This window comes from Dermacentor variabilis, chromosome 3 (assembly GCF_050947875.1).
Source record: "Dermacentor variabilis isolate Ectoservices chromosome 3, ASM5094787v1, whole genome shotgun sequence".
In the NCBI taxonomy this organism is placed as follows: Eukaryota; Metazoa; Arthropoda; class Arachnida; order Ixodida; family Ixodidae; genus Dermacentor; species Dermacentor variabilis.
This window is the reverse complement of record NC_134570.1, coordinates 54073576-54087574: the sequence shown is the minus strand read 5'-3', so window position 1 is coordinate 54087574 and position 13999 is coordinate 54073576. Positions and strand designations below refer to the sequence as shown.

The following is a 13999-nucleotide window of genomic DNA, read 5'->3' as shown; positions in this document are numbered from 1 at the left end:
TTCTGAACAAAAAAAGAAGTGTAATACACGTAGCGCGTGAATCTTGAAACATTTCTCATTGCACCTGTGCTGCAAGTTTTAACAATATATGTAAGGTGTTTTAATAAAATGATTGAAAGGCGTTAGCTTCACTTTATTTATTATTTTTCACAATAATCTTACAACAAGCATACTTTTAAAGTGGCTCGATAGCTATGTTACTTTACAAGTATGCTACACGTGAAATAGCTGATGTTCCCGCACGTTGACGTTTCGGTAAAGAGTTATCGCGTGGGGTCCACGTTCTTGCAAAAATTCACTCAAGAACGGGAAAATCATTGATCCGTTCTGCAGGCGTAGGCTTTCGATGATCCTGAAGAAGCAATATATGAGGTTAAACTACGTTTTCAATGGGTAGAATGAATCGGCGCCTGGAGAAGCTGGGCTAGGACACAACTTACCAATACAATCCTCAAAGTGGCAGCCAGTACTAGGCAAGGCAATGTGTCCACTGGCAGTTGAAGACTTGAAGTAGTCAAAAGTGGGTGAAAAAAGGAATCATCAGGCTGTCGCCAGCGTTTCGAGAAGGAGACTTCTGGCCACAAAGAAGACAAGTCTCATTTTAAATGTGTTAGTCCTGCAAGCTCAAGTTGGCCTCTCCGACCACTAGCTGACCAGGTAAATTCAGTACTAAAAGCTTAGAAGCTGGTGTAAATTTGAGCTAAAGTGTAATTTTTTTTCATTCGACATACTGCCAAGACCGCATGTTTCTTTAGTGCACAAGGCTCTGCTACCGGTTCGACCCGAACATTATACCAACAGCAAATACGACATGACCAACGGAGATGAAAGCACAGCAGCTGAAGAATGAAATGACGTTTACTTTTGAAGAAATTTAAGTGCGCATCTCACTGGTACGAAAAGAGGGACAATTAAACAACTAAGGTTAGAAATCAGGACTTCATACGTAAAACGCAGCGTTAAGCGCACTCAAGTTTAAAAGAGGCAGCACAGTTTGCAATTTTTTTTTTGGCGTGCGCCCACAGTGGCCTCTCTAACTAGTTGACATCGAAAATTCGTTTGTTTTTCTTTTCAGTTTTTACGCACGATTCTTTCGAATTATGACATACGCAAATGTGACACTGATGACATCATGGATTGTAGGTAAGCGCCGACGTGAGCTTCCGCGCTGCTTTATTATAATTAAGCACGCGTAGTAGCGCTTGCCATCATCGGTGATCCCGGCTATTCAGTTTTGCTTAGCAACAATTATATACCACACGTAGGCCAGTTTAGGAAATTAATCATAACACTAAATCCGTAAATAAAAGTTGGACCGCCCATGCGCAGAGCTCGCAGAATATTAAAAAAAGATTCACATTACTTAGCACCTCTTCAGTGTAAATAGTCGATAACGCGTGTGACTATGAGCGGTCAAAATGCATTGGATATCTACTTAGAATAGCCAATTAAACAAACAAAAAAGTGGCTGTGGGTGTGAATGACAGAGTACTGTTTTCCTTTGCGGAGAGTAGAACACGTCATCATTGATTACCGAAGAAACGACAAGGACGCTGTCGCACAAATTATTTTGGCTTATCGTTCTCATTTCGAAAGTTTCGGTATAATGCAATTCAAGCAGTTAGGGAGGGTGGTGGTGGTGGTGGTGGTGGTGGTGGTGGTGGTGGTGGTGGTGGTGGTGCAGTAGGCGGGGTTAGCCTGGCATGCATAGCCGGCAATTCTTCCCCCTGAGCCTCCTAGGAGTCTCACAGTGTGTGTCACCAAGTGTTCAAGAGCCCCGTGTCTCGAATGAAGACAATCAGCAGTCGTAGAGCAGTTAGGGATGCAAAAGTCCATCCAACCGTTTTCGGGAGGGAAGGGTAAATTGTGGTCTACTGTATTGCAGACGTTCAGAATTCACCCACCACAGCACCTGCTGGTTGTCGGGCTCGCATCGACAAGTGGCCATTAAATAGGGTAGTTGACGACGGTCCGTAAAGCGCTTGCGTGACAGGATGACAAACAACGTTGTTCTGTGTATCTGTGCGAGCATGTAGTAAAATACAAAAAAAAATATGCTATTCTATACATCGGATAAAGTGATGATGTGTAAAATTTGGCTATGTCGCAAAAGGAAAGGCGCGTGATAGTTACACATCAAAAAATATTTGCACCTTAAAGGTGTTGCGTTGTACTGTGATATCGGCGTGCACGGAAGTGGAGATCAAACTGCATCTTGGGCAAGAGAAGCCGCAGTTGGAGAGAGAGAGAGAAAGAGAGAGATAGAGAGCAAGGACAGGAAAGGCAGGGAGGTCATCGAGACTAGCACCCGGTTTGCTACCCTACACTGAAGGTGGGGAAAAGGGAAAATAGTACGCAGTTGGAAGCTGCGAACTAATTTTGGCTACCTGACGCGCGCTAACGTATCTGACAAATGGTACTTTAAGCACGATATCGAATAAAGCTTATTTCATGCGTTTCTCATATCATGTCATCTGTCTCCGCTACCGTCATGTTTTCTTGAAACAAAAGGTAAAAAAAAAATCATTTGTAGCGACGCTGCATTTGGCTTACCTGCATTGCAACTTTTCAGAATGAATCATCTGATGAAGATGCCAGAGTTCCGCGAAGCATTTCAGTGCAATGACATGGAGAAGGTGCGCTAAAATGATGGACTTCACTAGAGAAGAAGAACAGAGAACTACTTATGATGCCACCAGGGACGTTTGGTGTAAACATTGTTTCTAGTTCACAAGTTTAACGCAGTAAGCTGGAACTGTACGTTCTAAAATAACATTTTTTGCTATTCGCACCAAGAGGGTGTTATTCCACTCCAGCTAGCAGCGCTTCTAAGCAGTGTCCAACAATAACGCTGACATTTTGCTTGCCTTGTTTACGGTCAGCGACGTACATAAGCCAGAAGTTGAATATCGCGCTACTCCTGCGTTCTACCACCTGGCAGTAGATGGCGCCCAGCGCCCAAGTTTGAGGCGCGGGAATGCCGGTTGTGGCTTGTGGGTAGAACGCGTTTGGGGAACTAGCTAAAAAGAAATAAAGCTTTCTTTTCCTTACTCGATGAAAAGAAATGTGGCTTATATGCTAGACGCAAAGTAAACGCGCCTAAGGAACATAATGTGATTAGGCAGCGTCGTTCAATCTATTTCAGAGAAGACAAAACCAACGTCGCAAAGACTGCGCTCGGGTTTCAAGAACCATCCTGTAGAAGAATACCGGGGTCCTGCTCTAAGACGATACAACTGCCAGAGACTTGGACGTTTAGCGAAGAACTGCCGCAGTCCACGTCACTTGCAAGACATGCTCAGAAGACCACAGCCACTCAGAGTGCAAGCCTGTGGGTCAGCTCAAGTGTGCCAACAGTGACGGAAACCACACAAGGTGCTACTCCGGGTGGCCTCAGAGCAGAGCTGCCTCAAAATTACATAGACACGAGTTGATATACGGAAGGCTGCCTCCATGAAACCGCATAACCTTGATACCGTAAAATATGCACCCCCAACTCCCAACAAAGAAAAAGAGCAAGGGGACAATTTGAGCTATTCTGCAGCTCTGAAGCACTCAGGTCGACAACGTTTCCACAGCGAGCGACAGAATCCGTCTTCAGAGAATGTTGCTCATCTTGTCCACGCATCGAGTCAAATTCGCAGACCTTCTCCGCAACGCCTTCTGCCATTGACGCAGTGACCTCACCTAACATCTCAGCGACTACCTCAACATTCGCCCCAACCACACCAGTCATCCAAGCGACCATTCTACTCAGCTCTTCAACGATCTGCTCCACCCGCCGTGGTTGAGTTGAGTTGAGTTGAGTTGTTGTAGGCTACTGGTGGGATTAGCCTTGCAGTTGCTGCCGGCAATTGCTCCACCGTAGAGACACTTAAAATAAGTGAATCACATAATCAGACACAGACCTCCCAATTACAAATGGTCACTCCTCAGTTCACCATGTGGAAACCAAATCCGTGTCCTGTAGGTAATTTAACAGAAGGCGAGAGACCTCCTTCCTACACAACCTGTTCCCGCGCGGGAAAACAATGTCCTGAAGAGAACTGTGAGGTAGTCCTGTGTTCTTGAGGGACCCGGATAACATCCTCCTTTCGGCGTTATACACAGTACAGCACATTAGGTAATGTTCTATGTCACCGCACACACCACACGTTGAACATAATGGTGATAACGCCAGGCCAGTCTTATACATCCACGCAGGGGTACGAGCAGAGCTCGTGCGAATGCGGAGCAGTCAGGTGGCTTGGTTTCTTTCGAGACCCTTGATCACACATGGCTTGTGAGGTGAGCTCCACAAAGAACTGAAGTGGCACGACACCGCTTCTCTGAAGAGTCTCTTGTCTTCTTGAGGCACTTTTCTCAAAGGATTCCTAGACAGCGCTCTATGGGCGAGGCTGTCCGCCATCTCGTTGCCTATGATACCTAAGTGTGATGGCACCCATTGGAATCGTATGGAGAAGCCTTTGACACGGAGATTTCGCACCAAACGTAGGGAGCTTAGAGATAAGGCATCAGTAGGTTCTCAGTGGCTATGGTGTTAGGCTGCTGAGCACGAGGTCGCGGGATCGAATCCCGGCCACGGCGGCCGCATTTCGATGGCGGCGATTGTGCGAAAACACCCGTGTACTTAGCTTTAGGTGCACGTTAAAGAACCCCAGTTGGTCGAAATTTCCGGAGTCCTCCACTACGGCGTGCCTCATAATCAGAAAGTGGTTTCGGCACGTAAAACCCCATAGTTCTTAATTAACGATCTGCTCCGATCGCACATGGAGCTTCAGCGTCATTCGGTGAGTACGCGTCTACACCCATGGCACAGATGACCCTGCCCATGCTATTCACAGCTCTGGGTGCAATTCTCAGTGCCACTCGACAGGCAAACAACCTAGTAGAGGTAAAAGCACTGCTTTCTATGGAGTCCTTGGTGCATCCAAAACCACCAACAGCTCCACGGCAGGATTACAATTAATAATCTTTACAAACAATGTTTTTAATATCAATGGAATGCTAATAGCCTTTGTAATAAGTCAGCTGATTTTCGCAAACTACTAGCTCAGCGTAATTCTCCTGTTTATTGTATGCAAGAGGCAGGCATACGAGATTACTTTCGTCTTTCAAACTATGTAATATATATATATATATATATATATATATATATATATATCATCGCGTATTGCCGGAAATTGCAGAGCCATGTTATGGGTGAGAAAAGACCTGCCGTCCTATTTAATACAGTCGAGCGATTCAGATATACCAGAATTCGCAGCATGCAATATGTATTCTAGAAATACATGCGTCAGAGTGATAAGTCTTTATCTACAAGGTTCTAGCAGAATATGTGTAGACAGCTTGGTGAATGTGTTTGTTATCGAAAACTCACACATGCTGGTTTGTGGGGACTCTACCGCACATAACGTAATGTGGAGCAGTGAGCACATATTCCCGCGGAAGTGCTATAGAGTGCGCTGCACAAAAATGTAATTTGAACGTATGAAATGAAAGCTCTCCAGCGTTTTTGCGGGGGTTTCACTACTCCAGCCGTATATATGTAGTGCTCTGTTCCCATGAGCTTCTTGATGGCGTTGAATGGTCAACGGACATAAGAGCGGACAGTAGTGGTCAATTTCCGGTTCCGGTAAAGCATTGTCTCATACAGAGCGAAGAGACACGGCGTTAGTCAAAATATTCTAATTGGTAAAATTTTCCTCACTATTTAAGTAACTCATTGGGCGAAAATCCGAAATTTAAAAATACTACAAATACATTGTGTCAGTCTTAAACGATCTGCACAAACAAGTCATTGTCCCAAATCAATAGGCTGCAGTTGACGGGGAATATGAATGCCTAAGAGCAATTCGAAGACGAGCAGAACGTGCTTACCACCGAAGCGGAAAACTGCATGACTACAAGATGGCACAGAAAGCTCAGTCAACCTCGCACATACACTTACAGAAATTAGGTAGGAGAAAAGGGCGGGAGTACTGCACGTCGTTGTCTCCTGTCACTCCAGTTCCCAGAATATGGTCAGTTGTCCGATCTTTTAATGGTCCAGTAACCCTGAACCATACTTTCCGAGTCCTTGCCGAAGCTCGAAGCACTCCGTAAACAGCTGTTGCTGACGAATTCTGTCAACTTACATTCAGACCAGGAATTCCGTTTATTTGCCTACAATTCACAAGTTCCACAACACTAGCAGAACAGAATGTTCGTGCGTGTATTATGTCACAACACCCTGAACATGGCTGTAAGTGTAGTTCAGGTTAATTGAAATGTGTTCTTACGTAATGCCGTACAAAGACAACCGAAGATGGCCCCGACGGTGTTATGTATATGATGTTAAAGTACCTCGGTTTAGAAGGTAGAATGACTGTTTTGGAGATAGTTAGTGATACCTGTATAAAAGAGACTCTTCGGCATTCATGGAAATTAGCTCGTGAATTCCAGTACTGAAACCAGGAAAGACTCCCCTTTGTTTTGACTCCTACCGACTCGTCAGTCTCATAGGCTGTTTTTTTGTAAGCTAATGGAGAAGATGGTAGACAGTCGACTGCAATGATGGTGTGAACACACAAATGTGTTATCCAACTACATGACCGGTTTTCGACAAAAGTGGTGTACAATGGATGCAGACATTGTCACATGCGTCGAACATAAACGAATGTGCTCAAATGTGACACTGGCAGTATTCTTACATTCAAAGACCATTCGACACTGTAAGTTACATACACGTCCTTGTTGGTATGTTAGAGCTTGGCCTACATGGCCGAACACTGAAATGGATATCAGATTTCTTAAGCAAAAGAAATATATTTACGGAAACAATCGAAGGAGAGAGAGTAATTACCACATCATCACGCAAGGCGTTCCGCAGGGCGTTCCGCAGGGCAGTGTTCTCAGTCCGTTTATATTCAACTGTGTCACGGCAGCCTTACCACAAAACTATTGTATGGTCTCTGTACGCAAATGACATCTGTCTATGGGCCTCTGGATGTCATATACAAGACATTCAAACAACGCTACAAGAGAGTCTTGATAGTATCGACACCTTTTTAAAAGAAAGGGGCACGAGTCTTTCATACGTAAGGACAGCCGTACTTCCTTTAACTAGACGACAGCTGAATAATTTCCTACTTACGCTTGAAGGGCGAACTTTGATGTTCGTGAAAGAGCATAAATTTCTTGGAGTTATTCTTGACCGCCAGCTCACCTGGGCATCACACATCCGCGTGATTGAAAAGGAGATCGGTACTGTAGTAAACGTACTTCGGAGACTCGCTGGCACATGGTGGGGGGGATCAGTATCTTCGCTATTACAAGTTCATAACGCACTCATAAAACCAAAACTTGCTTATTCGGCACTTATTCTCCATGGTTTATCGCAAACTTCTGAGGAACGTCTTCATCGTTTACTGGCAAAGGTACTGCGATTGTGTCTTGGGGTCCCGCAGGCTACCTCGAGTGCTCTAGTAATTAATTGCTGAAGCTCGTCACCCACTATTTCCAGTCATACGAACGGTTGAAGCATGCCGACGTATTTATCGCATCTTAACCCAACACGAGAAGCATCCATCAAACCTCAAGCTTAGCGAACACAGCAAAAGGAAAATACATGATGTTGTTCGAGAGCATAGAGCATTACTACCAAGATTTGAACTGTGATAAGTGGATATTAGTTACCCTCCTTGGATGTTGACAGGTCCTAAAATAGAAATATCGGCCGACGGGATTATATCTAAGAGACACATGTTCATGGCAGCCGCACAGCAACTGGTACTGTTGTAAATTTGCTCATCATATCACCAGTACATCCACGTGTATAACGATGGTTAGTTTCATAAAAAGTCATCGGCTTCAGCACTCGTCATTCCACATTTGGCGCTAGAGCAAACATTTAAATTGTCCCTAGAGACATCTTCCTCGGTGGCAGAACTGTTTGCAATCCTGTATGCTTTGCGTTTCATAACATCAGAAAAAAAAAGGCGCAAGGATGGGTTATCCTTAGCGATTCGCAGGCCGTTGTCACATTACTACAAAGCAATAAGAAAAAGTTTTTGAACACGTTGCTATTGTATGAGGCGCTCAAAGAACAAACAAAAGAAAGCGCAATGAATCACGTAATTGCATTTCAGTGGATGCCCGGGCACTGCAATATTCCTGTAATACTGCAGCGGACGCAGCGGCCGAATCGGGCGCACAAAAAGGCAGAGACAACCAAACTTCCCCTTTTTGCGTAGTGAGTTCCGTCTGCTCCTGAGACAGATACTCTGTCGTCTCAGCAAAACTACCTGGTTTGATCAGCCATATAAGAAATCGGAGTTATACTCTATAGACCCATGTATAAACCTACCAATTCCGTTAAATCTGATAGAAAACAGAAAATTCGATACATTAGAGCACCACCTGATGCTTGGTGTTGCATTTACGAGGCGCTTTTTATACAGGATAAAACGTACCTCTAGTCGGCAGTGCTCTTGTGGCCATCCAGACGAAGATTTGCATGATCTCTTCCTCGAGTGTACAAAATATGATTCACCACGAAGGGTACTGTAAGCAAACTTGTTGCTTTTAGACAAAAGGTCATTCACTCTAAAAGGGATACCTTGTCCATGGCCAACTGCGGGTCTTTAGAAAAGCGTACTAAATGCTCAGAAAAAGTTTTTCGAGCACGCCAACATTTGGGGGAAATATTGAATTTCAATTTATGCGAAAAGTTAAGCTAAATGAGTGATATAAATGTTCTTCGGGATTCAAAATTTACATATGAGATGTAATGAGGAAAATATGAGGAAAATATTTGACTTTATGCGTATGTGTACTGAACTCATGCAAAAAAACTTGGCGATTCATGTACTTACTGTTGGACTGCATAGCTTCTGTTTTCCTGGTGTTCTACTGAGTACCATGTTTTGTGACATTATTCTCCCTTTTTGCGCATAACTGTTTCCCTTGCTAAGTGTCAAGAAGTAGCCAGTGCCGCTACAAAGGCGCCCACCTCTCCTATTATTCATTTAAATAAAAAAATATAGTGCGCTTCGATATCGGCTACTTATGTTTTTTATATATAGTGGACAGGTGTTACAAAACTGCTTGAAGCTTTCTGGAGTTTCCACATCTTCGTCGGTATCTGTAAATATTTAGAGGGAAAATATAAATATTCTGTTTAGCGCTTCAAGTTCAATAAATTGTAGGCGAATCTACAAAGCGGTAGCGTGAAAACAGCACTTCTGCTTTTCGTGTGCGTTTCTTACTGCGGAGGGCTACCCTGAGCTTAAGCTTTCTCTTAGGAAGCTTGAGCTCTTACATTTCCTATATTTGGATGCAACGAATCGCTTGAGTGTTCATGTTAGGCTTGTCTTGCGTATTTGTGTACTTGTTTACTTGATAGAGTGTATTATGTACTTTGCCACACAAAGCAAGGGAACACAAATGGGAGCAGTTGCGGAATTTTACGACACGTGAGCACAGAAGTTGCGCTAAAGTTTTCTGTAGTTGTGCAACTCGAAAAAAGAAAAAGGTTTTAGTATGTACGTGTCGTAGACTATTACGTCCGCCAATATAGGTCAAGGCACACAATGCCTTCACCCGCACGCCTACAGTGACCGACCGATAGTGTCTACCGAGGCTATGCTTCCAAACACGCCGCGTTTGTTTTGTGGCTAATGGCCTTCTGGTTCCCAGCATCAGGTTGCGTGTTCGAGTCCCGACGGCGACAGCATGGCGGTGGAATTCAATCTAGATCTCTCCACAGATACCCCGGCCTTCTCCCAGGCTGGGTTCACCAGTGCTAGCTGTTCCTCGGAATACGAACTTGACAGCTGGGACTCTCGCTATTCTTCAGTGTTTCCTGGTTTGAGGAAACTCCCCGCCAATGGCGAATAACGCTTCGCTTGCGAAATAGTAAAAGTGTACCGTCTCTCTCTCTCTCGCCAACGGCGTCCTTCATTGCTTTGAGGCGGTAAACAACACGAAAAAAAAAATTAGTGAGACTACTTCTATTGGACGGCAGAAAAAAAAAAGTGACACTTGAATTAGCCTGACTTTTGTTCCTTGACACCTCATATTCATACCGATATTTATTCAGACAGCATAACAAACATTTATCACAGACATTACAGACATCTATTTAGACAAATGAGTACAGAATTCTATAAAAGAGGATAAATAAAAGACACAGATGCCTGAGGCGAATGAGCCACCTTTCAATCCGAATTCCCTTCACATTACACATGAACAGTGATTACAATAGACAGTCGAGTATAGTGCATCACAAGATGTAGCTATAATTGCCGTAGTAATACCATAAATAAAATCTCTTGAATAAAATAAAATTGCCATTCCAGAATAGCGTTAGGAAGAAAATACACAGTCATTGTATTCATAAGCCCGCACATAAAACGCATAATAAAAAATAAAAACACGAATATGCATGTAGCCGCTGCTTCAAGCAAAGTTCTGCAATGGAAAATGTGAGTACCGTGCCACCGAAAATAACCAGGTAATTAAACATGGATCTTGATTAGATAGAAAATACGAACTCATCTGTTTCTTAATCATTGCCGATGATCTCGATCCGTAATTTGCTTGTCATTTAGGCAAGAAAAAAAATTTAGGCTTAAGCTTAAGCTTGACCTGGAACTTATAGGATGTGTACATTAAACTTTGTATCATCGCGAGATAGCACGAACCGCATTTAGCTTGTTCATGAATACGAGGAGAGAGTTGGAATAAGTTTACTTGACATACACGGTGACTTGACCTGCGTGGGTGCGGAAATGGAATGAAGACAAGTCATTCGCAACAACGTATTTTTGTTACTCATAAATTCTTCGTCATTGTATTACGTTTCTCGCGAGTCGAGTGTTGCTGGGCTGTGGTTGTTCCTGTATATCCCACTTCAGAGCATGGTGCATGAAATATGGACTACACCTTCTTATTCGCGGTGTTGGACTGCTGAGCACGAGGTCGCGGGATTGAATCCTGGCCACCGCAGCTGCATTTCAATGGGGGCGAAATGCGAAAACATCCGTACGCTTGCATTTAGGTGCACCTTTAATGAACCCCAGGTGGTTCAGATTCTCCCGGAGTCCCTCACTACGGCGTGCCTCATAATCAGATCGAAGTTTTGGAACGTAAAAGCCCAGAATTTTTAATTGATCACACTGGCTACGACAATCTCCAGAAAGGGAAAAAAACATGCGTGGATTCAGGACACCTGCTTGGTTTCTCAGATAAAGGCCAGTTAACTGCGGATCGCTCCTATGCCTCGGGGCTGCTTCGTAGTAGTTACTTTCGAACATCTATTCTTGGGTCAGTGCTGGTGATAGTGCGCTACGTTCGGCATGATGATGATGCCTGTTCAGGCTTGGAGACAATTATTATCCTACGAAGTAGTCATGGCTACGACATAACGGCAGCTGTTAGTTGTGAATTTTGTTACGTTGCAGAAGTGACATATAAACATGTATTTACACGAGAGACAACGATGCATAAACAAGATGGCTGTCGAAAGCGATTCCACCCCAACACGTCAAAGCATCTTCTTCTGACTGGCGCCACTCTTGGTTGCGCCGTAACAATATCTTTCTGAAGCCGCACGAGATTCCGAGACCCATAGCTGTCTTTTTTTTTTTTCAGATCTTTTAACCATGCATGTCGCTCCTCTACTGCTGCGCATTCCTGTTATTCTATCTGTCAATTGATTTTCTGCTCCTTTGGTCAGCATTTAATGACATGGAAACGCCGGTGACGAAGAATTCTTGGCATTGAATCTCGCTTTAAGTAAACGGTCTGCTTTGTTTGCTTCTTCAACCTACTTTTCTTTCTTCCAGAAACCAACCGAACATAAAGGGATCTACGTGATGCAAATAAGGCTGCTGTAACATAGAGCTATTCCAATCTGCTTCTATACCATTTCCCTCACTAGCCGTCAACAATTGCTCAAAATAATTTCGGACGGTCACCCTTCACCTGTCCGTCACGCGACGTCACGAGAACAGCGAACACTGACCATCTCATATGACGTGTACACACTGATTTTGAATAATTGGGCCAAAGAAAAGAAAAATACTTATTTCCGATTCTACGCCTTTTTCACCACTAGCTCACCGCTGTTGGCCAATTTTTCCGACTGGCTGGCGACTGGTTGGCCAATTTTTCCGATGCATGACTGACAGGCTAAATGCCTGTCAGTCATGCATCTCCCCGAAACCGCGAAACGCAACCTTGTCAATATGACGTGCACACCCTATAAAATGCATTAATGAGCCGAACAAAACGGAAATTTTTCGTAATAGTCGGAGACTGTCCCTTTCCGTAAGGAACAAAAGTTGCTGCCCACCGATCGCTCTGGAACTTGCAAGTCTGGTCTGCCGGGGAGTATGGGTGTCTCTGTGCAGAAGAAAATTTTTTTTTCCGTGGGAGTATAACGTTGTCGATGCCTTTTGGCATGCATACTACATCGCTTTGCCAAATTTTCTACCTTGCGAATCTATGTTAGTGGCACTCTTTAACTTTCCTTTGCACGCCCCCGCGGTTTTCAACGAGCCACGGCCAGCTAAGCAAGAGGAAGCGGACCAATCGTAGGCTAGGGCACTAGCCTTTCCACTTGTGTTGTCTCCTCGCCCATTGGGCAGCTTCTTAAACAAGAAAAAGCTGTCAAAGTATGCAATGCTATTCGCTTTCAAAGAAAGCAAATGCGACCTGCGAGGAAGAGGGAAAGCGCTCGATTGGGCTGTTGAAACAACGCTGCGGGTCAACGCCCGATGCGCACGTCGGCTGCTACGTAAATTTGACGTCAGAAGATTGGAATAAGTATCCGAATGGAATAATTTCACGTTACATGGTCATATATAGTTAGCTGTGTGTGATACAATGTTCTTTGAAGCTTAGCTTGTTGTTATACGGGGTGATCCTTTTTAATGTTAACGGATTGTTCAAAGTCGCCTGTGGCAGAGAGCAGAATTGTTCGCCTTGAGCTGGATGACTCGAAGAGGTAGACATTACTAGCACAAGAAATAGAGACACACGTTGAACTAATTAACAAATTTCTCTAATTATCTTCTTAATTAGTTACGTTACAACACATATTACAATTTACGTATTGTAGCCGGCGACTTATCCAAGACGTATACGCTTGAAACGAATTTCTATAATGACGCCAGTTCCGAGATATATCCTAAAGCGTGGGACTAAATGCATATGGGCGTTCAAGTTACTTTTTTTGCCTCAATGCATGCAAGAGCGTTTTGTAAGCGGGAAAAAAGTAAGCGGAACAAAAGTATGTTTATATGGCGAGTTTGCTGGCGCATATCTCCAAACTGGCGTCATTCTGCAAATTCACTTCAAGTGGATACCCCTTGCAAGCCCACCGGCTACAATTCGTAAATTGAAATATGCGCCGTAAAGTAATTAATAAGAAGTTAATTAACGCTTTAGTAGTTAATCCCAAAGGCTCTCGCATTCATCGTATACTGCAACGCATAATTTCCGTGTTCCCAGCGTCACAGGTGGCGCAAGAACATGCCGGCATCCGGGCACTCCGAGCATCCGTGAGCACTGTGCCATAGAATACGGAAGACTTTGTTTCAGAAGCGCTGAAAGTCATAGGATAAAGCAAACGCTGTGAAATATTTGCACATCGGTGCCCTCGCTGGTCCTCTCACATACTCATGTAACAAAATTTAAATTTCCTGTAATGATGTCCCCCAGTCGATTCAAGAAGAAAAACAATTTTCTTGTTCTATTTTTGTTTTCCTTCGTGTATCGCGTAAGCCCTCCCAAGTGCGAATCTAAGCTTCTCTTCCTCAACCATACTGTGTTTGTATATATATATATATATATATATATATATATATATATATATATATATATATATATATATATATATATATATACTTGTTAGTTTCATTTCTGTTCTTATTCGCCGCGAACGCTCCAAACATAGACACTGTGCGCATTTTCAGCTCCTCGTGCTTATATAATTCGCATTGAGAGCGTCACG

General features: G+C 43.7%; 1 protein-coding gene across 5 annotated transcripts in view; it reads left to right on the top strand.

Moving 5' to 3' along the window:
- LOC142575618 (neprilysin-1-like) overlaps positions 1 to 2772 on the top strand; it is a 31621-nt gene extending 28849 nt beyond the window's left edge. For 3 of the 5 annotated variants that reach the window (XM_075685122.1, XM_075685118.1, XM_075685124.1), the window contains 2 exons: positions 1076 to 1143; positions 2573 to 2642. The gene's annotated coding sequence lies outside the window, so the exon portion shown is untranslated. Of the gene's footprint in view, positions 1 to 1075; positions 1144 to 2572 lie in introns of all 5 variants that reach the window. The other 2 variants (XM_075685121.1, XM_075685119.1) reach the window with 2 other exon arrangements.
- Positions 2773 to 13999: the final 11227 nt, after the last annotated feature.